We start from the raw sequence: 21,426 nt of genomic DNA, 5'->3' as shown, positions 1-21,426 counted from the left end.
AACTACTTTTTAGACCCTTACAGTGACCAAAATTGCCATTTTTCAGAGTTTTCGCTTACTCAAAAGCTTCAATTTTGACCAATTTCAGGCACAGAAATGACTTTAAACACACTTTTTTTAGTTGAAAAAGTAATATTTCACATCCAACCGTCATTTAAAGTCAAAAGATTAAATGTTAAAATTTCATCAATATTGACCATTTTTTTAACGTTCGGCAGGTCGTCGTTTTTCATCAGAAAATTGATTTTTTGGACTCTACCAAAAATGATTCAAAATGTCATTTGGATCGGGCCTCATGTTGAATAACCACTTTTTAGACCCTCACAGTGACCAAAATTGCCATTTTTACAGAGTTTTCGCTACTCAAAAGCTTCAATTTTGACCAATTTCAGGCACAGAAATGACTTTAAACACACTTATTTTAGTTGAAAAAGTAATAATTCACATCCGACAGTCATTGAAAGTCAAAAGATTAAATATTAAAATTTCATCAATATTGACCATTTTTTTATTGTTCGACAGGTCCGGGGTCATCGTTTTTCATCATAAAATTGATTTTTTGGACTCTACATAAAAATGATTCAAAATGTCATTTGGATCGGGTGTCATGTTGAATAACCACTTTTTAAACCCTCACAGTGACCAAAATTATCATTTTTACAGAGTTTTGCTTACTCAGAAGCTACAATTTTTACCAATTTCAGGCACAGAAATTACTTTAAACACACTTATTTTAGTTGAAAAAGTAATAATTCACATCCAACAGTCATTTAAAGTCAAAAGATTAAATGTTAAAATTTCATCAATATTTACCATTTTTTTATTGTTCGACAGGTCCGGGGTCATCGTTTTTCATCAGAAAATTGATTTTTTGGACTCTACCAAAAATGATGCAAAATGTCATTTGGATCGGGCCTCATGTTGAATAACCACTTTTTAAACCCTCACAGTGACCAAAATTTCCATTTTTACAGAGTTTTCACTTACTCAAAAGCTTCCATTTTGACCAATTTCAGGCACAGAAATGACTTTAAACACACTTATTTTAGTTAAAAAAGTAATATCTCACATCCAACCGTCATTTAAAGTCAAAAGATTAAATGTTAAAATTTCATCGTTTTTCATCAGAAAATTGATTTTTTGGACTCTACCAAAAATGATTCAAATGTCATTGGGATTGGGCCTCATGTTGAATAACCACTTTTTAGACCCTCACAGTGACCAAAATTGCCATTTTTACAGAGTTTTTGCTTACTCAAAAGCTTCAATTTTGACCAATTTCAGGCACAGAAATGACTTTAAACACACTTATTTTAGTTGAAAAAGTAATAATTCACATCCAATCGTCATTTAAAGTCAAAAGATTAAATGTTAAAATTTCATCAATATTGACCACTTTTTTGAACGTTCGACAGGTCCGGGGTCATCGTTTTTCATCAGAAAATAGATTTTTTGGACTCTACCAAAAATGATTCAAAATGTCATTGGGATCGGGCCTCATGTTGAATAACCACTTTTTAGACCCTCACAGTGACCAAAATTGCCAATTTTCACAGAGTTTTCGCTTACTCAAAAGCTTCAATTTTGACCAATTTCAGGCATAGAAATGACTTTAAACACACTTTTTTTAGTTGAAAAAGTAATATTTCACATCCAACCGTCATTTAAAGTCAAAAGATTAAATGTTAAAATTTCATCAATATTGACCATTTTTTGAACGTTCGACAGGTCCGGGGTCATCGTTTTTCATCAGAAAATTGATTTTTTGGACTCTACCAAAAATGATTCAAAATGTCATTTGGATCGGGACTCATGTTGAAAAACCACTTTTTAAACCCTCACAGTGACCAAAATTGACATTTTTACAGAGTTTTCGCTTACTCAAAAGCTTCAATTTTGACCAATTTCAGGCACAGAAATGACTTTAAACACACTTTTTTTAGTTGAAAAAGTAATATTTCACATCCAACCGTCATTTAAAGTCAAAAGTTTCAATGTTAAAATTTCTTCAATATTGACCATTTTTTGAACGTTCGACAGGTCCGGGGTCATCGTTTTTCATCATAAAATTGATTTTTTGGACTCTACATAAAAATGATTCAAAATGTCATTTGGATCGGGTGTCATGTTGAATAACCTCTTTTTAAACCCTCACAGTGACCAAAATTATCATTTTTACAGAGTTTTGCTTACTCAGAAGCTTCAATTTTTACCAATTTCAGGCACAGAAATTACTTTAAACATACTTATTTTAGTTGAAAAAGTAATAATTCACATCCAACAGTCATTTAAAGTCAAAAGATTAAATGTTAAAATTTCATCAATATTTACCATTTTTTTATTGTTCGACAGGTCCGGGGTCATCGTTTTTCATCAGAAAATTGATTTTTTGGACTCTACCAAAAATGATTCAAATGTCATTGGGATTGGGCCTCATGTTGAATAACCACTTTTTAGACCCTCACAGTGACCAAAATTGCCATTTTTACTGAGTTTTCGCTTACTCAAAAGCTTCAATTTTGACCAATTTCAGGCACAGAAATGACTTTAAACACACTTATTTTAGTTGAAAAAGTAATAATTCACATCCAATCATCATATAAAGTCAAAAGATTAAATGTAAAAATTTCATCAATATTGACCACTTTTTTGACTGTTCAACAGGTCCGGGGTCATCGTTTTTCATCAGAAAATTGATTTTTTGGACTCTACAAAAAATGATTCAAAATGTCATTTGGATCGGGCCTCATGTTGAAAAACTACTTTTTAGACCCTCACAGTGACCAAAATTGCCATTTTTCAGAGTTTTTGCTTACTCAAAAGCTTCAATTTTGACCAATTTCAGGCACAGAAATGACTTTAAACACACTTTTTTAGTTTAAAAAGTAATATTTCACATCCAACCGTCATTTAAAGTCAAAAGATTAAATGTTAAAATTTCATCAATATTGACCAATTTTTTGAACGTTCGACAGGTCATCGTTTTTCATCAGAAAATTGATTTTTTGGACTCTACCAAAAATGATTCAAAATGTCATTTGGATCGGGACTCATGTTGAATAACCACTTTTTAAACCCTCACAGTGACCAAAATTGCCATTTTTACAGAGTTTTCGCTTACTCAAAAGCTTCAATTTTGACCAATTTCAGGCACAGAAATGACTTTAAACACACTTATTTTAGTTGAAAAAGTAATATCTCACATCCAACCGTCATTTAAAGTCAAAAGATTAAATGTTAAAATTTCATCGTTTTTCATCAGAAAATTGATTTTTTGGACTCTACCAAAAATGATTCAAATGTCATTGGGATTGGGCCTCATGTTGAATAACCACTTTTTAGACCCTCACAGTGACCAAAATTGCCATTTTTACAGAGTTTTTGCTTACTCAAAAGCTTCAATTTTGACCAATTTCAGGCACAGAAATGACTTTAAACACACTTATTTTAGTTGAAAAAGTAATAATTCACATCCAATCGTCATTTAAAGTCAAAAGATTAAATGTTAAAATTTCATCAATATTGACCACTTTTTTGAACGTTCGACAGGTCCGGGGTCATCGTTTTTCATCAGAAAATAGATTTTTTGGACTCTACAAAAAATGATTCAAAATGTCATTTGGATCGGGCCTCATGTTGAAAAACTACTTTTTAGACCCTCACAGTGACCAAAATTGCCATTTTTCAGAGTTTTTGCTTACTCAAAAGCTTCAATTTTGACCAATTTCAGGCACAGAAATGACTTTAAACACACTTTTTTAGTTTAAAAAGTAATATTTCACATCCAACCGTCATTTAAAGTCAAAAGATTAAATGTTAAAATTTCATCAATATTGACCAATTTTTTGAACGTTCGACAGGTCATCGTTTTTCATCAGAAAATTGATTTTTTGGACTCTACCAAAAATGATTCAAAATGTCATTTGGATCGGGACTCATGTTGAATAACCACTTTTTAAACCCTCACAGTGACCAAAATTGCCATTTTTACAGAGTTTTCGCTTACTCAAAAGCTTCAATTTTGACCAATTTCAGGCACAGAAATGACTTTAAACACACTTATTTTAGTTGAAAAAGTAATATCTCACATCCAACCGTCATTTAAAGTCAAAAGATTAAATGTTAAAATTTCATCGTTTTTCATCAGAAAATTGATTTTTTGGACTCTACCAAAAATGATTCAAATGTCATTGGGATTGGGCCTCATGTTGAATAACCACTTTTTAGACCCTCACAGTGACCAAAATTGCCATTTTTACAGAGTTTTTGCTTACTCAAAAGCTTCAATTTTGACCAATTTCAGGCACAGAAATGACTTTAAACACACTTATTTTAGTTGAAAAAGTAATAATTCACATCCAATCGTCATTTAAAGTCAAAAGATTAAATGTTAAAATTTCATCAATATTGACCACTTTTTTGAACGTTCGACAGGTCCGGGGTCATCGTTTTTCATCAGAAAATAGATTTTTTGGACTCTACCAAAAATGATTCAAAATGTCATTGGGATCGGGCCTCATGTTGAATAACCACTTTTTAGACCCTCACAGTGACCAAAATTGCCAATTTTCACAGAGTTTTCGCTTACTCAAAAGCTTCAATTTTGACCAATTTCAGGCACAGAAATGACTTTAAACACACTTTTTTTAGTTGAAAAAGTAATATTTCACATCCAACCGTCATTTAAAGTCAAAAGTTTCAATGTTAAAATTTCTTCAATATTGACCTTTTTTTGAACGTTCGACAGGTCCGGGGTCATCGTTTTTCATCATAAAATTGATTTTTTGGACTCTACATAAAAATGATTCAAAATGTCATTTGGATCGGGTGTCATGTTGAATAACCTCTTTTTAAACCCTCACAGTGACCAAAATTATCATTTTTACAGAGTTTTGCTTACTCAGAAGCTTCAATTTTTACCAATTTCAGGCACAGAAATTACTTTAAACATACTTATTTTAGTTGAAAAAGTAATAATTCACATCCAACAGTCATTTAAAGTCAAAAGATTAAATGTTAAAATTTCATCAATATTTACCATTTTTTTATTGTTCGACAGGTCCGGGGTCATCGTTTTTCATCAGAAAATTGATTTTTTGGACTCTACCAAAAATGATTCAAATGTCATTGGGATTGGGCCTCATGTTGAATAACCACTTTTTAGACCCTCACAGTGACCAAAATTGCCATTTTTACTGAGTTTTCGCTTACTCAAAAGCTTCAATTTTGACCAATTTCAGGCACAGAAATGACTTTAAACACACTTATTTTAGTTGAAAAAGTAATAATTCACATCCAATCATCATATAAAGTCAAAAGATTAAATGTTAAAATTTCATCAATATTGACCACTTTTTTGACTGTTCAACAGGTCCGGGGTCATCGTTTTTCATCAGAAAATTGATTTTTTGGACTCTACAAAAAATGATTCAAAATGTCATTGGGATCGGGCCTCATGTTGAAAAACTACTTTTTAGACCCTCACAGTGACCAAAATATCCATTTTTCAGAGTTTTTGCTTACTCAAAAGCTTCAATTTTGACCAATTTCAGGCACAGAAATGACTTTAAACACACTTTTTTTAGTTTAAAAAGTAATATTTCACATCCAACCGTCATTTAAAGTCAAAAGATTAAATGTTAAAATTTCATCAATATTGACCAATTTTTTGAACGTTCGACAGGTCATCGTTTTTCATCAGAAAATTGATTTTTTGGACTCTACCAAAAATGATTCAAAATGTCATTTGGATCGGGACTCATGTTGAATAACCACTTTTTAAACCCTCACAGTGACCAAAATTGCCATTTTTACAGAGTTTTCGCTTACTCAAAAGCTTCAATTTTGACCAATTTCAGGCACAGAAATGACTTTAAACACACTTATTTTAGTTGAAAAAGTAATGATTCACATCCAACCGTCATTTAAAGTCAAAAGATTAAATGTTAAAATTTCATCAATATTGACCATTTTTTGAACGTTCGACAGGTCCGGGGTCATCGTTTTTCATCAGAAAATTGATTTTTTGGACTCTACCAAAAATGATTCAAAATGTCATTTGGATCGGGACTCATGTTGAAAAACCACTTTTTAAACCCTCACAGTGACCAAAATTGACATTTTTACAGAGTTTTCGCTTACTCAAAAGCTTCAATTTTGACCAATTTCAGGCACAGAAATGACTTTAAACCCCCTTTTTTTAGTTGAAAAAGTAATATTTCACATCCAACCGTCATTTAAAGTCAAAAGATTCAATGTTAAAATTTCTTCAATATTGACCATTTTTTGAACGTTCGACAGGTCCGGGGTCCACGTTTTTCATCAGAAAATTGATTTTTTGGACTCTACCAAAAATGATTCAAAATGTCATTTGGATCTGGCCTCATGTTGAATAACCACTTTTTAGACCCTCACAGTGACCAAAATTGCCATTTTTACAGAGTTTTCGCTACTCAAAAGCTTCAATTTTGACCAATTTCAGGCACAGAAATGACTTTAAACACACTTATTTTAGTTGAAAAAGTAATAATTCACATCCAACAGTCATTGAAAGTCAAAAGATTAAATATTAAAATTTCATCAATATTGACCATTTTTTTTATTGTTCGACAGGTCCGGGGTCATCGTTTTTCATCATAAAATTGATTTTTTGGACTCTACATAAAAATGATTCAAAATGTCATTTGGATCGGGTGTCATGTTGAATAACCACTTTTTAAACCCTCACAGTGACCAAAATTATCATTTTTACAGAGTTTTGCTTACTCAGAAGCTTCAATTTTTACCAATTTCAGGCACAGAAATTACTTTAAACACACTTATTTTAGTTGAAAAAGTAATAATTCACATCCAACAGTCATTTAAAGTCAAAAGATTAAATGTTAAAATTTCATCAATATTTACCATTTTTTTATTGTTCGACAGGTCCGGGGTCATCGTTTTTCATCAGAAAATTGATTTTTTGGACTCTACCAAAAATGATTCAAATGTCATTGGGATTGGGCCTCATGTTGAATAACCACTTTTTAGACCCTCACAGTGACCAAAATTGCCATTTTTACTGAGTTTTCGCTTACTCAAAAGCTTCAATTTTGACCAATTTCAGGCACAGAAATGACTTTAAACACACTTTTTTTAGTTAAAAAAGTAATATTTCACATCCAACCGTCATTTAAAGTCAAAAGATAAAATGATCAAATTTCATCAATATTGACCATTTTAAGAACGTTCGACAGGTCCGGGGTCATCGTTTTTCATTAGAAAATTGATTTTTTGGACTCTACCAAAAATGATTCAAAATGTCATTGGGATCGGGCCTCATGTTGAATAACCACTTTTTAGACCCTCACAGTGACCAAAATTGCCATTTTTACAGAGTTTCCGCTTACTCAAAAGCTTCAATTTTGACCAATTTCAGGCACAGAAATGACTTTAAACACACTTTTTTTAGTAGAAAAAGTAATATTTCACATCCAACCGTCATTTAAAGTCAAAAGAATAAATGTTAAAATTTCATCAATATTGACCATTTTTTGAACGTTCGACAGGTCCGGGGTCATCGTTTTTCATCAGAAAATTGATTTTTTGGACTCTACCAAAAATTATTCAAAATGTCATTTGGATCGGGCCTCATGTTGAATAACCACTTTTAAACCCTCACAGTGACCAAAATTGCCATTTTTACAGAGTTTTCGCTTACTCAAAAGCTTCAATTTTGACCAATTTCAGGCACAGAAATGACTTTAAACACACTTATTTTAGTTAAAAAAGTAATATTTCACATCCAACCGTCATTTAAAGTCAAAAGATTAAATGTTAAAATTTCATCAATATTGACAATTTTTTGAACGTTCGACAGGTCCGGGGTCATCGTTTTTCATCAGAAAATTGATTTTTTGGACTCTACAAAAAATGATTCAAAATGTCATTGGGATCGGGCCTCATGTTGAAAAACTACTTTTTAGACCCTCACAGTGACCAAAATTGCCATTTTTCAGAGTTTTCGCTTACTCAAAAGCTTCAATTTTGACCAATTTCAGGCACAGAAATGACTTTAAACACACTTTTTTTAGTTGAAAAAGTAATATTTCACATCCAACCGTCATTTAAAGTCAAAAGATTAAATGTTAAAATTTCATCAATATTGACCATTTTTTGAACGTTCGACAGGTCGTCGTTTTTCATCAGAAAATTGATTTTTTGGACTCTACCAAAAATGATTCAAAATGTCATTTGGATCGGGCCTCATGTTGAATAACCACTTTTTAGACCCTCACAGTGACCAAAATTGCCATTTTTACAGAGTTTTCGCTACTCAAAAGCTTCAATTTTGACCAATTTCAGGCACAGAAATGACTTTAAACACACTTATTTTAGTTGAAAAAGTAATAATTCACATCCAACAGTCATTGAAAGTCAAAAGATTAAATATTAAAATTTCATCAATATTGACCATTTTTTTATTGTTCGACAGGTCCGGGGTCATCGTTTTTCATCATAAAATTGATTTTTTGGACTCTACATAAAAATGATTCAAAATGTCATTTGGATCGGGTGTCATGTTGAATAACCACTTTTTAAAACCTCACAGTGACCAAAATTATCATTTTTACAGAGTTTTGCTTACTCAGAAGCTTCAATTTTTACCAATTTCAGGCACAGAAATTACTTTAAACACACTTATTTTAGTTGAAAAAGTAATAATTCACATCCAACAGTCATTTAAAGTCAAAAGATTAAATGTTAAAATTTCATCAATATTTACCATTTTTTTATTGTTCGACAGGTCCGGGGTCATCGTTTTTCATCAGAAAATTGATTTTTTGGACTCTACCAAAAATGATGCAAAATGTCATTTGGATCGGGCCTCATGTTGAATAACCACTTTTTAAACCCTCACAGTGACCAAAATTGCCATTTTTACAGAGTTTTCACTTACTCAAAAGCTTCCATTTTGACCCATTTCAGGCACAGAAATGACTTTAAACACACTTATTTTAGTTAAAAAAGTAATATCTCACATCCAACCGTCATTTAAAGTCAAAAGATTAAATGTTAAAATTTCATCGTTTTTCATCAGAAAATTGATTTTTTGGACTCTACCAAAAATGATTCAAATGTCATTGGGATTGGGCCTCATGTTGAATAACCACTTTTTAGACCCTCACAGTGACCAAAATTGCCATTTTTACAGAGTTTTTGCTTACTCAAAAGCTTCAATTTTGACCAATTTCAGGCACAGAAATGACTTTAAACACACTTTTTTTAGTTGAAAAAGTAATATTTCACATCCAACCGTCATTTAAAGTCAAAAGATTAAATGTTAAAATTTCATCAATATTGACCATTTTTTGAACGTTTGACAGGTCCGGGGTCATTGTTTTTCATCAGAAAATTGATTTTTTGGACTCTACCAAAAATGATTCAAAATGTCATTGGGATCGGGCCTCATGTTGAATAACCACTTTTTAGACCCTCACAGTGACCAAAATTGCCATTTTTACAGAGTTTCCGCTTACTCAAAAGCTTCAATTTTGACCAATATCAGGCACAGAAATGACTTTAAACACACTTTTTTTAGTTGAAAAAGTAATATTTCACATCCAACCGTCATTTAAAGTCAAAAGATTAAATGTTAAAATTTCATCAATATTGACCATTTTTTGAACGTTCGACAGGTCCGGGGTCATCGTTTTTCATCAGAAAATTGATTTTTTGGACTCTACCAAAAATGATTCAAAATGTCATTGGGATTGGGCCTAATGTTGAATAACCACTTTTTAGACCCTCACAGTGACCAAAATTGCCATTTTTACAGAGTTTTCGCTTACTCAAAAGCTTCAATTTTGACCAATTTCAGGCACAGAAATGACTTTAAACACACTTATTTTAGTTGAAAAAGTAATAATTCACATCCAACCGTCATTTAAAGTCAAAAGATTAAATGTTAAAATTTCATCGTTTTTCATCTGAAAATTGATTTTTTGAACTCTACCAAAAATGATTCAAAATGTCATTTGGATCGGGCCTCATGTTAAATAACCACTTTTAAACCCTCTCAGTGACCAAAATTGCCATTTTTACAGAGTTTTCGCTTACTCAAAAGCTTCAATTTTGACCAATTTCAGGCACAGAAATGACTTTAAACACACTTATTTTAGTTGAAAAAGTAATAATTCACATCCAACCGTCATTTAAAGTCAAAAGATTAAATGTTAAAATTTCATCAATATTGACCATTTTTTGAACGTTCGACAGGTCTGGGGTCATCGTTTTTCATCAGAAAATTGATTTTTTGGACTCTACCAAAAATGATTCAAAATGTCATTGGGATCGGGCCTCATGTTGAATAACCACTTTTTAGACCCTCACAATGACCAAAATTGCCATTTTTACAGAGTTTTTGCTTACTCAAAAGCTTCAATTTTGACCAATTTCAGGCACAGCAATGACTTTAAACACACTTTTTTTAGTTGAAAAAGTAATATTTCACATCCAACCGTCATTTAAAGTCAAAAGAATAAATGTTAAAATTTCATCAATATTGACCATTTTTTGAACGTTCGACAGGTCCGGGGGTCATCGTTTTTCATCAGAAAATTGATTTTTTGGACTCTACCAAAAATGATTCAAAATGTCATTTGGATCGGGACTCATGTTGAAAAACCACTTTTTAAACCCTCACAGTGTTCAAAATTGCCATTTTTACAGAGTTTTCGCTTACTCAAAAGCTTCAATTTTGACCAATTTCAGGGACAGAAATGACTTTAAACACACTTTTTTTAGTTGAAAAAGTAATATTTCACATCCAACCGTCATTTAAAGTCAAAAGATTCAATGTTAAAATTTCATCAATATTGACCATTTTTTGAACGTTCGACAGGTCCGGGGTCATCGTTTTTCATCAGAAAATGGATTTTTTGGACTCTACCAAAAATGATTCAAAATGTCATTGGGATCGGGCCTCATGTTGAATAACCACTTTTTAGACCCTCACAGTGACCAAAATTGCCATTTTTACAGAGTTTTCGCTTACTCAAAAGCTTCAATTTTGACCAATTTCAGGCACAGAAATGACTTTAAACACACTTTTTTTAGTTGAAAAAGTAATATTTCACATCCAACCGTTATTTAAAGTCAAAAGATTAAATGTTAAAATTTCATCAATATTGACCGTTTTTTGAATGTTCGACAGGTCCGGGGTCATCGTTTTTCATCAGAAAATTGATTTTTTTGGACTCTACCAAAAATGATTCAAAATGTCATTGGGATCGGGCCTCATGTTGAATAACCACTTTTTAGACCCTCACAGTGACCAAAATTGCAATTTTTACAGAGTTTTCGCTTACTCAAAAGCTTCAATTTTGACCAATTTCAGGCACAGAAATGACTTTAAACACACTTTTTTTAGTTGAAAAAGTAATATTTCACATCCAACCGTCATTTACAGTCAAAAGATTAAATGTTAAAATTTCATCAATATTGACCATTTTTTGAACGTTTGACAGGTCCGGGGTCATCGTTTTTCATCAGAAAATTGATTTTTTGGACTCTACCAAAAATGATTCAAAATGTCATTGGGATCGGGCCTCATGTTGAATAACCACTTTTTAGACCCTCACAGTGACCAAAATTGCCATTTTTACAGAGTTTCCACTTACTCAAAAGCTTCAATTTTGACCAATTTCAGGCACAGAAATGACTTTAAACACACTTTTTTTAGTTGAAAAAGTAATATTTCACATACAACCGTCATTTAAAGTCAAAAGATTAAATGTTAAAATTTCATCAATATTGACCATTTTTTGAACGTTCGACAGGTCCGGGGTCATCGTTTTTCATCAGAAAATTGATTTTTTGGACTCTACCAAAAATGATTCAAAATGTCATTTGGATAGGGACTCATGTTGAAAAACCACTTTTTAAACCCTCACAGTGACCAAAATTGCCATTTTTACAGAGTTTTCGCTTACTCAAAAGCTTCAATTTTGACCAATTTCAGGCACAGAAATGACTTTAAACACACTTTTTTTAGTTGAAAAAGTAATATTTCACATCCAACCGTCATTTAAAGTCAAAAGATTCAATGTTAAAATTTCATCAATATTGACCATTTTTTGAACGTTCGACAGGTCCGGTGTCATCGTTTTTCATCAGAAAATTGATTTTTTTGACTCTACCAAAAATGATTCAAAATGTCATTTGGATCGGGCCTCATGTTGAATAACCACTTTTTAGACCCTCACAGTGACCAAAATTGCCATTTTTACAGAGTTTTCGCTTACTAAAAAGCTTCAATTTTGACCAATTTCAGGCACAGAAATGACTTTAAACACACTTCTTTTAGTTGAAAAAGTAATATTTCACATCAAACCGTCATTTAAAGTCAAAAGATTAAATGTTAAAATTTCATCAATATTGACCATTTTTTGAACGTTCGACAGGTCCGGGGTCATCGTTTTTCATCAGAAAATTGATTTTTTGGACTCTACCAAAAATGATTCAAAATGTCATTGGGATCGGGCCTCATGTTGAATAACCACTTTTTAGACCCTCACAGTGACCAAAATTGCAATTTTTACAGAGTTTTCGCTTACTCAAAAGCTTCAATTTTGACCAATTTCAGGCACAGAAATGACTTTAAACACACTTTTTTTAGTTGAAAAAGTAATATTTCACATCCAACCGTCATTTAAAGTCAAAAGATTAAATGTTAAAATTTCATCAATATTGACCATTTTTTGAACGTTTGACAGGTCCGGGGTCATCGTTTTTCATCAGAAAATTGATTTTTTGGACTCTACCAAAAATGATTCAAAATGTCATTGGGATCGGGCCTCATGTTGAATAACCACTTTTTAGACCCTCACAGTGACCAAAATTGCCATTTTTACAGAGTTTCCGCTTACTCAAAAGCTTCAATTTTGACCAATTTCAGGCACAGAAATGACTTTAAACACACTTTTTTTAGTTGAAAAAGTAATATTTCACATAAAACCGTCATTTAAAGTCAAAAGATTAAATGTTAAAATTTCATCAATATTGACCATTTTTTGAACGTTCGACAGGTCCGGGGTCATCGTTTTTCATCAGAAAATTGATTTTTTGGACTCTACCAAAAATGATTCAAAATGTCATTTGGATAGGGACTCATGTTGAAAAACCACTTTTTAAACCCTCACAGTGACCAAAATTGCCATTTTTACAGAGTTTTCGCTTACTCAAAAGCTTCAATTTTGACCAATTTCAGGCACAGAAATGACTTTAAACACACTTTTTTTAGTTGAAAAAGTAATATTTCACATCCAACCGTCATTTAAAGTCAAAAGATTCAATGTTAAAATTTCATCAATATTGACCATTTTTTGAACGTTCGACAGGTCCGGTGTCATCGTTTTTCATCAGAAAATTGATTTTTTTGACTCTACCAAAAATGATTCAAAATGTCATTTGGATCGGGCCTCATGTTGAATAACCACTTTTTAGACCCTCACAGTGACCAAAATTGCCATTTTTACAGAGTTTTCGCTTACTAAAAAGCTTCAATTTTGACCAATTTCAGGCACAGAAATGACTTTAAACACACTTCTTTTAGTTGAAAAAGTAATATTTCACATCAAACCGTCATTTAAAGTCAAAAGATTAAATGTTAAAATTTCATCAATATTGACCATTTTTTGAACGTTCGACAGGTCCGGGGTCATCGTTTTTCATCAGAAAATTGATTTTTTGGACTCTACCAAAAATGATTCAAAATGTCATTGGGATCGGGCCTCATGTTGAATAACCACTTTTTAGACCCTCACAGTGACCAAAATTGCCATTTTTACAGAGTTTCCGCTTACTCAAAAGCTTCAATTTTGACCAATTTCAGGCACAGAAATGACTTTAAACACACTTTTTTTAGTTGAAAAAGTAATATTTCACATACAACCGTCATTTAAAGTCAAAAGATTAAATGTTAAAATTTCATCAATATTGACCATTTTTTGAACGTTCGACAGGTCCGGGGTCATCGTTTTTCATCAGAAAATTGATTTTTTGGACTCTACCAAAAATGATTCAAAATGTCATTTGGATAGGGACTCATGTTGAAAAACCACTTTTTAAACCCTCACAGTGACCAAAATTGCCATTTTTACAGAGTTTTCGCTTACTCAAAAGCTTCAATTTTGACCAATTTCAGGCACAGAAATGACTTTAAACACACTTTTTTTAGTTGAAAAAGTAATATTTCACATCCAACCGTCATTTAAAGTCAAAAGATTCAATGTTAAAATTGCATCAATATTGACCATTTTTTGAACGTTCGACAGGTCCGGTGTCATCGTTTTTCATCAGAAAATTGATTTTTTTGACTCTACCAAAAATGATTCAAAATGTCATTTGGATCGGGCCTCATGTTGAATAACCACTTTTTAGACCCTCACAGTGACCAAAATTGCCATTTTTACAGAGTTTTCGCTTACTAAAAAGCTTCAATTTTGACCAATTTCAGGCACAGAAATGACTTTAAACACACTTCTTTTAGTTGAAAAAGTAATATTTCACATCAAACCGTCATTTAAAGTCAAAAGATTAAATGTTAAAATTTCATCAATATTGACCATTTTTTGAACGTTCGACAGGTCCGGGGTCATCGTTTTTCATCAGAAAATTGATTTTTTGGACTCTACCAAAAATGATTCAAAATGTCATTGGGATCGGGCCTCATGTTGAATAACTACTTTTTAGACCCTCACAGTGACCAAAATTGCCATTTTTACAGAGTTTTCGCTTACTCAAAAGCTTCAATTTTGACCAATTTCAGGCACAGAAATGACTTTAAACACACTTTTTTTAGTTGAAAAAGTAATATTTCACATCCAACCGTCATTTAAAGTCAAAAGATTAAATGTTAAAATTTCATCAATATTGACCATTTTTTGAACGTTCGACAGGTCCGGGGGTCATCGTTTTTCATCAGAAAATTGATTTTTTGGACTCTACCAAAAATGATTCAAAATGTCATTTGGATCGGGACACATGTTGAAAAACCACTTTTTAAACCCTCACAGTGACCAAAATTGACATTTTTACAGAGTTTTCGCTTACTCAAAAGCTTCAATTTTGACCAATTTCAGGCACAGAAATGACTTTAAACACACTTTTTTTAGTTGAAAAAGTAATATTTCACATCCAACCGTCATTTAAAGTCAAAAGATTAAATGTTAAAATTTCATCAATATTGACCATTTTTTGAACGTTCGACAGGTCCGGGGTCATCGTTTTTCATCATAAAATTGATTTTTTGGACTCTACATAAAAATGATTCAAAATGTCATTTGGATCGGGTGTCATGTTGAATAACCACTTTTTAAACCCTCACAGTGACCAAAATTGCCATTTTCACAGAGTTTTCGCTTACTCAAAAGCGTCAATTTTGACCAATTTCAGGCACAGAAATGACTTTAAACACACTTTTTTTAGTTGAAAAAGTAATATTTCACATACAACCGTCATTTAAAGTCAAAAGATTAAATGTTAAAATTTCATCAATATTGACCATTTTTTGAACGTTCGACAGGTCCGGGGTCATCGTTTTTCATCAGAAAATTGATTTTTTGGACTCTACCAAAAATGATTCAAAATGTCATTTGGATAGGGACTCATGTTGAAAAACCACTTTTTAAACCCTCACAGTGACCAAAATTGCCATTTTTACAGAGTTTTCGCTTACTCAAAAGCTTCAATTTTGACCAATTTCAGGCACAGAAATGACTTTAAACACACTTTTTTTAGTTGAAAAAGTAATATTTCACATCCAACCGTCATTTAAAGTCAAAAGATTCAATGTTAAAATTTCATCAATATTGACCATTTTTTGAACGTTCGACAGGTCCGGTGTCATCGTTTTTCATCAGAAAATTGATTTTTTTGACTCTACCAAAAATGATTCAAAATGTCATTTGGATCGGGCCTCATGTTGAATAACCACTTTTTAGACCCTCACAGTGACCAAAATTGCCATTTTTACAGAGTTTTCGCTTACTAAAAAGCTTCAATTTTGACCAATTTCAGGCACAGAAATGACTTTAAACACACTTCTTTTAGTTGAAAAAGTAATATTTCACATCAAACCGTCATTTAAAGTCAAAAGATTAAATGTTAAAATTTCATCAATATTGACCATTTTTTGAACGTTCGACAGGTCCGGGGTCATCGTTTTTCATCAGAAAATTGATTTTTTGGACTCTACCAAAAATGATTCAAAATGTCATTGGGATCGGGCCTCATGTTGAATAACCACTTTTTAGACCCTCACAGTGACCAAAATTGCAATTTTTACAGAGTTTTCGCTTACTCAAAAGCTTCAATTTTGACCAATTTCAGGCACAGAAATGACTTTAAACACACTTTTTTTAGTTGAAAAAGTAATATTTCACATCCAACCGTCATTTAAAGTCAAAAGATTAAATGTTAAAATTTCATCAATATTGACCATTTTTTGAACGTTTGACAGGTCCGGGGTCATCGTTTTTCATCAGAAAATTGATTTTTTGGACTCTACCAAAAATGATTCAAAATGTCATTGGGATCGGGCCTCATGTTGAATAACCACTTTTTAGACCCTCACAGTGACCAAAATTGCCATTTTTACAGAGTTTCCGCTTACTCAAAAGCTTCAATTTTGACCAATTTCAGGCACAGAAATGACTTTAAACACACTTTTTTTAGTTGAAAAAGTAATATTTCACATACAACCGTCATTTAAAGTCAAAAGATTAAATGTTAAAATTTCATCAATATTGACCATTTTTTGAACGTTCGACAGGTCCGGGGTCATCGTTTTTCATCAGAAAATTGATTTTTTGGACTCTACCAAAAATGATTCAAAATGTCATTTGGATAGGGACTCATGTTGAAAAACCACTTTTTAAACCCTCACAGTGACCAAAATTGCCATTTTTACAGAGTTTTCGCTTACTCAAAAGCTTCAATTTTGACCAATTTCAGGCACAGAAATGACTTTAAACACACTTTTTTTAGTTGAAAAAGTAATATTTCACATCCAACCGTCATTTAAAGTCAAAAGATTCAATGTTAAAATTTCATCAATATTGACCATTTTTTGAACGTTCGACAGGTCCGGTGTCATCGTTTTTCATCAGAAAATTGATTTTTTTGACTCTACCAAAAATGATTCAAAATGTCATTTGGATCGGGCCTCATGTTGAATAACCACTTTTTAGACCCTCACAGTGACCAAAATTGCCATTTTTACAGAGTTTTCGCTTACTAAAAAGCTTCAATTTTGACCAATTTCAGGCACAGAAATGACTTTAAACACACTTCTTTTAGTTGAAAAAGTAATATTTCACATCAAACCGTCATTTAAAGTCAAAAGATTAAATGTTAAAATTTCATCAATATTGACCATTTTTTGAACGTTCGACAGGTCCGGGGTCATCGTTTTTCATCAGAAAATTGATTTTTTGGACTCTACCAAAAATGATTCAAAATGTCATTGGGATCGGGCCTCATGTTGAATAACCACTTTTTAGACCCTCACAGTGACCAAAATTGCCATTTTTACAGAGTTTCCGCTTACTCAAAAGCTTCAATTTTGACCAATTTCAGGCACAGAAATGACTTTAAACACACTTTTTTTAGTTGAAAAAGTAATATTTCACATACAACCGTCATTTAAAGTCAAAAGATTAAATGTTAAAATTTCATCAATATTGACCATTTTTTGAACGTTCGACAGGTCCGGGGTCATCGTTTTTCATCAGAAAATTGATTTTTTGGACTCTACCAAAAATGATTCAAAATGTCATTTGGATAGGGACTCATGTTGAAAAACCACTTTTTAAACCCTCACAGTGACCAAAATTGCCATTTTTACAGAGTTTTCGCTTACTCAAAAGCTTCAATTTTGACCAATTTCAGGCACAGAAATGACTTTAAACACACTTTTTTTAGTTGAAAAAGTAATATTTCACATCCAACCGTCATTTAAAGTCAAAAGATTCAATGTTAAAATTTCATCAATATTGACCATTTTTTGAACGTTCGACAGGTCCGGTGTCATCGTTTTTCATCAGAAAATTGATTTTTTTGACTCTACCAAAAATGATTCAAAATGTCATTTGGATCGGGCCTCATGTTGAATAACCACTTTTTAGACCCTCACAGTGACCAAAATTGCCATTTTTACAGAGTTTTCGCTTACTAAAAAGCTTCAATTTTGACCAATTTCAGGCACAGAAATGACTTTAAACACACTTCTTTTAGTTGAAAAAGTAATATTTCACATCAAACCGTCATTTAAAGTCAAAAGATTAAATGTTAAAATTTCATCAATATTGACCATTTTTTGAACGTTCGACAGGTCCGGGGTCATCGTTTTTCATCAGAAAATTGATTTTTTGGACTCTACCAAAAATGATTCAAAATGTCATTGGGATCGGGCCTCATGTTGAATAACTACTTTTTAGACCCTCACAGTGACCAAAATTGCCATTTTTACAGAGTTTTCGCTTACTCAAAAGCTTCAATTTTGACCAATTTCAGGCACAGAAATGACTTTAAACACACTTTTTTTAGTTGAAAAAGTAATATTTCACATCCAACCGTCATTTAAAGTCAAAAGATTAAATGTTAAAATTTCATCAATATTGACCATTTTTTGAACGTTTGACAGGTCCGGGGGTCATCGTTTTTCATCAGAAAATTGATTTTTTGGACTCTACCAAAAATGATTCAAAATGTCATTGGGATCGGGCCTCATGTTGAATAACCACTTTTTAGACCCTCACAGTGACCAAAATTGCCAATTTTACAGAGTTTTCGCTTACTCAAAAACGTCAATTTTGACCAATTTCAGGCACAGAAATGACTTTAAACACACTTATTTTAGTTGAAAAAGTAATAATTCACATCCAACCGTCATTTAAAGTCAAAAGATTAAATGTTAAAATTTCATCAATATTGACCATTTTTTGAACGTTCGACAGGTCCGGGGGTCATCGTTTTTCATCAGAAAATTGATTTTTTGGACTCTACCAAAAATGATTCAAAATGTCATTTGGATCGGGACACATGTTGAAAAACCACTTTTTAAACCCTCACAGTGACCAAAATTGACATTTTTACAGAGTTTTCGCTTACTCAAAAGCTTCAATTTTGACCAATTTCAGGCACAGAAATGACTTTAAACACACTTTTTTTAGTTGAAAAAGTAATATTTCACATCCAACCGTCATTTAAAGTCAAAAGATTAAATGTTAAAATTTCATCAATATTGACCATTTTTTGAACGTTCGACAGGTCCGGGGTCATCGTTTTTCATCATAAAATTGATTTTTTGGACTCTACATAAAAATGATTCAAAATGTCATTTGGATCGGGTGTCATGTTGAATAACCACTTTTTAAACCCTCACAGTGACCAAAATTGCCATTTTCACAGAGTTTTCGCTTACTCAAAAGCTTCAATTTTGACCAATTTCAGGCACAGAAATGACTTTAAACACACTTTTTTTAGTTAAAAAAGTAATATTTCACATCCAACCGTCATTGAAAGTCAAAATATAAAATGATCAAATTTCATCAATATTGACCATTTTAAGAACGTTCGACAGGTCCGGGGTCATCGTTTTTCATCAGAAAATTGATTTTTTGGACTCTACCAAAAATGATTCAAAATGTCATTGGGATCGGGCCTCATGTTGAATAACTACTTTTTAGACCCTCACAGTGACCAAAATTGCCATTTTTACAGAGTTTTCGCTTACTCAAAAGCTTCAATTTTGACCAATTTCAGGCACAGAAATGACTTTAAACACACTTATTTTAGTTGAAAAAGTAATAATTCACATCCAACCGTCATTTAAAGTCAAAAGATTAAATGTTAAAATTTCATCAATATTGACCACTTTTTTGAACGTTCGACAGGTCCGGGGTCATCGTTTTTCATCAGAAAATTGATTTTTTGGACTCTACAAAAAATGATTCAAAATGTCATTGGGATCGGGCCTCATGTTGAAAAACTACTTTTTAGACCCTCACAGTGGCCAAAATTGCAATTTTTCAGAGTTTTTGCTTACTCAAAAGCTTCAATTTTGACCAATTTCAGGCACAGAAATGACTTTAAACACACTTTTTTTAGTTGAAAAAGTAATATTTCACATCCAACCGTCATTTAAAGTCAAAAGATTAAATGTTAAAATTTCATCAATATTGACCAATTTTTTGAACGTTCGACAGGTCATCGTTTTTCATCAGAAAATTGATTTTTTGGACTCTACCAAAAATGATTCAAAATGTCATTTGGATTGGGATTCATGTTGAATAACCACTTTTTAAACCCTCACAGTGACCAAAATTGCCATTTTTACAGAGTTTTCGCTTACTCAAAAGCTTCAATTTTGACCAATTTCAGGCACAGAAATTACTTTAAACACACTTATTTTAGTTGAAAAAGTAATAATTCACATCCAACCGTCATTTAAAGTCAGAAGATTAAATGTTAAAATTTCATCAATATTGACCATTTTTTGAACGTTCGACAGGTACGGGGTCATCGTTTTTCATCAGAAAATTGATTTTTTGGACTCTACCAAAAATGATTCAAAATGTCATTTGGATCGGGACTCATGTTGAAAAACCACTTTTTAAACCCTCACAGTGACCAAAATTGACATTTTTACAGAGTTTTCGCTTACTCAAAAGCTTCAATTTTGACCAATTTCAGGCACAGAAATGACTTTAAACACACTTTTTTTAGTTGAAAAAGTAATATTTCACATCCAACCGTCATTTAAAGTCAAAAGATTCAATGTTAAAATTTCTTCAATATTGACCATTTTTTTAACGTTCGACAGGTCCGGGGTCATCGTTTTTCATCAGAAAATTGATTTTTTGGACTCTACCAAAAATGATTCAAAATGTCATTTGGATCTGGCCTCATGTTGAATAACCACTTTTTAGACCCTCACAGTGACCAAAATTGCCATTTTTACAGAGTTTTCGCTACTCAAAAGCTTCAATTTTGACCAATTTCAGGCACAGAAATGACTTTAAACACACTTATTTTAGTTGAAAAAGTAATAATTCACATCCAACAATCATTGAAAGTCAAAAGATTAAATATTAAAATTTCATCAATATTGACAATTTTTTTATTGTTCGACAGGTCCGGGGTCATCGTTTTTCATCATAAAATTGATTTTTTGGACTCTACATAAAAATGATTCAAAATGTCATTTGGATCGGGTGTCATGTTGAATAACCACTTTTTAAACCCTCACAGTGACCAAAATTATCATTTTTACAGAGTTTTGCTTACTCAGAAGCTTCAATTTTTACCAATTTCAGGCACAGAAATTACTTTAAACACACTTATTTTAGTTGAAAAAGTAATAATTCACATCCAATCATCATT

Source organism: Lissotriton helveticus, chromosome 4_1, assembly GCF_964261635.1.
Source record: "Lissotriton helveticus chromosome 4_1, aLisHel1.1, whole genome shotgun sequence".
Lineage (NCBI taxonomy): Eukaryota > Metazoa > Chordata > Amphibia > Caudata > Salamandridae > Lissotriton > Lissotriton helveticus.
This window is presented reverse-complemented; position numbering follows the sequence as displayed.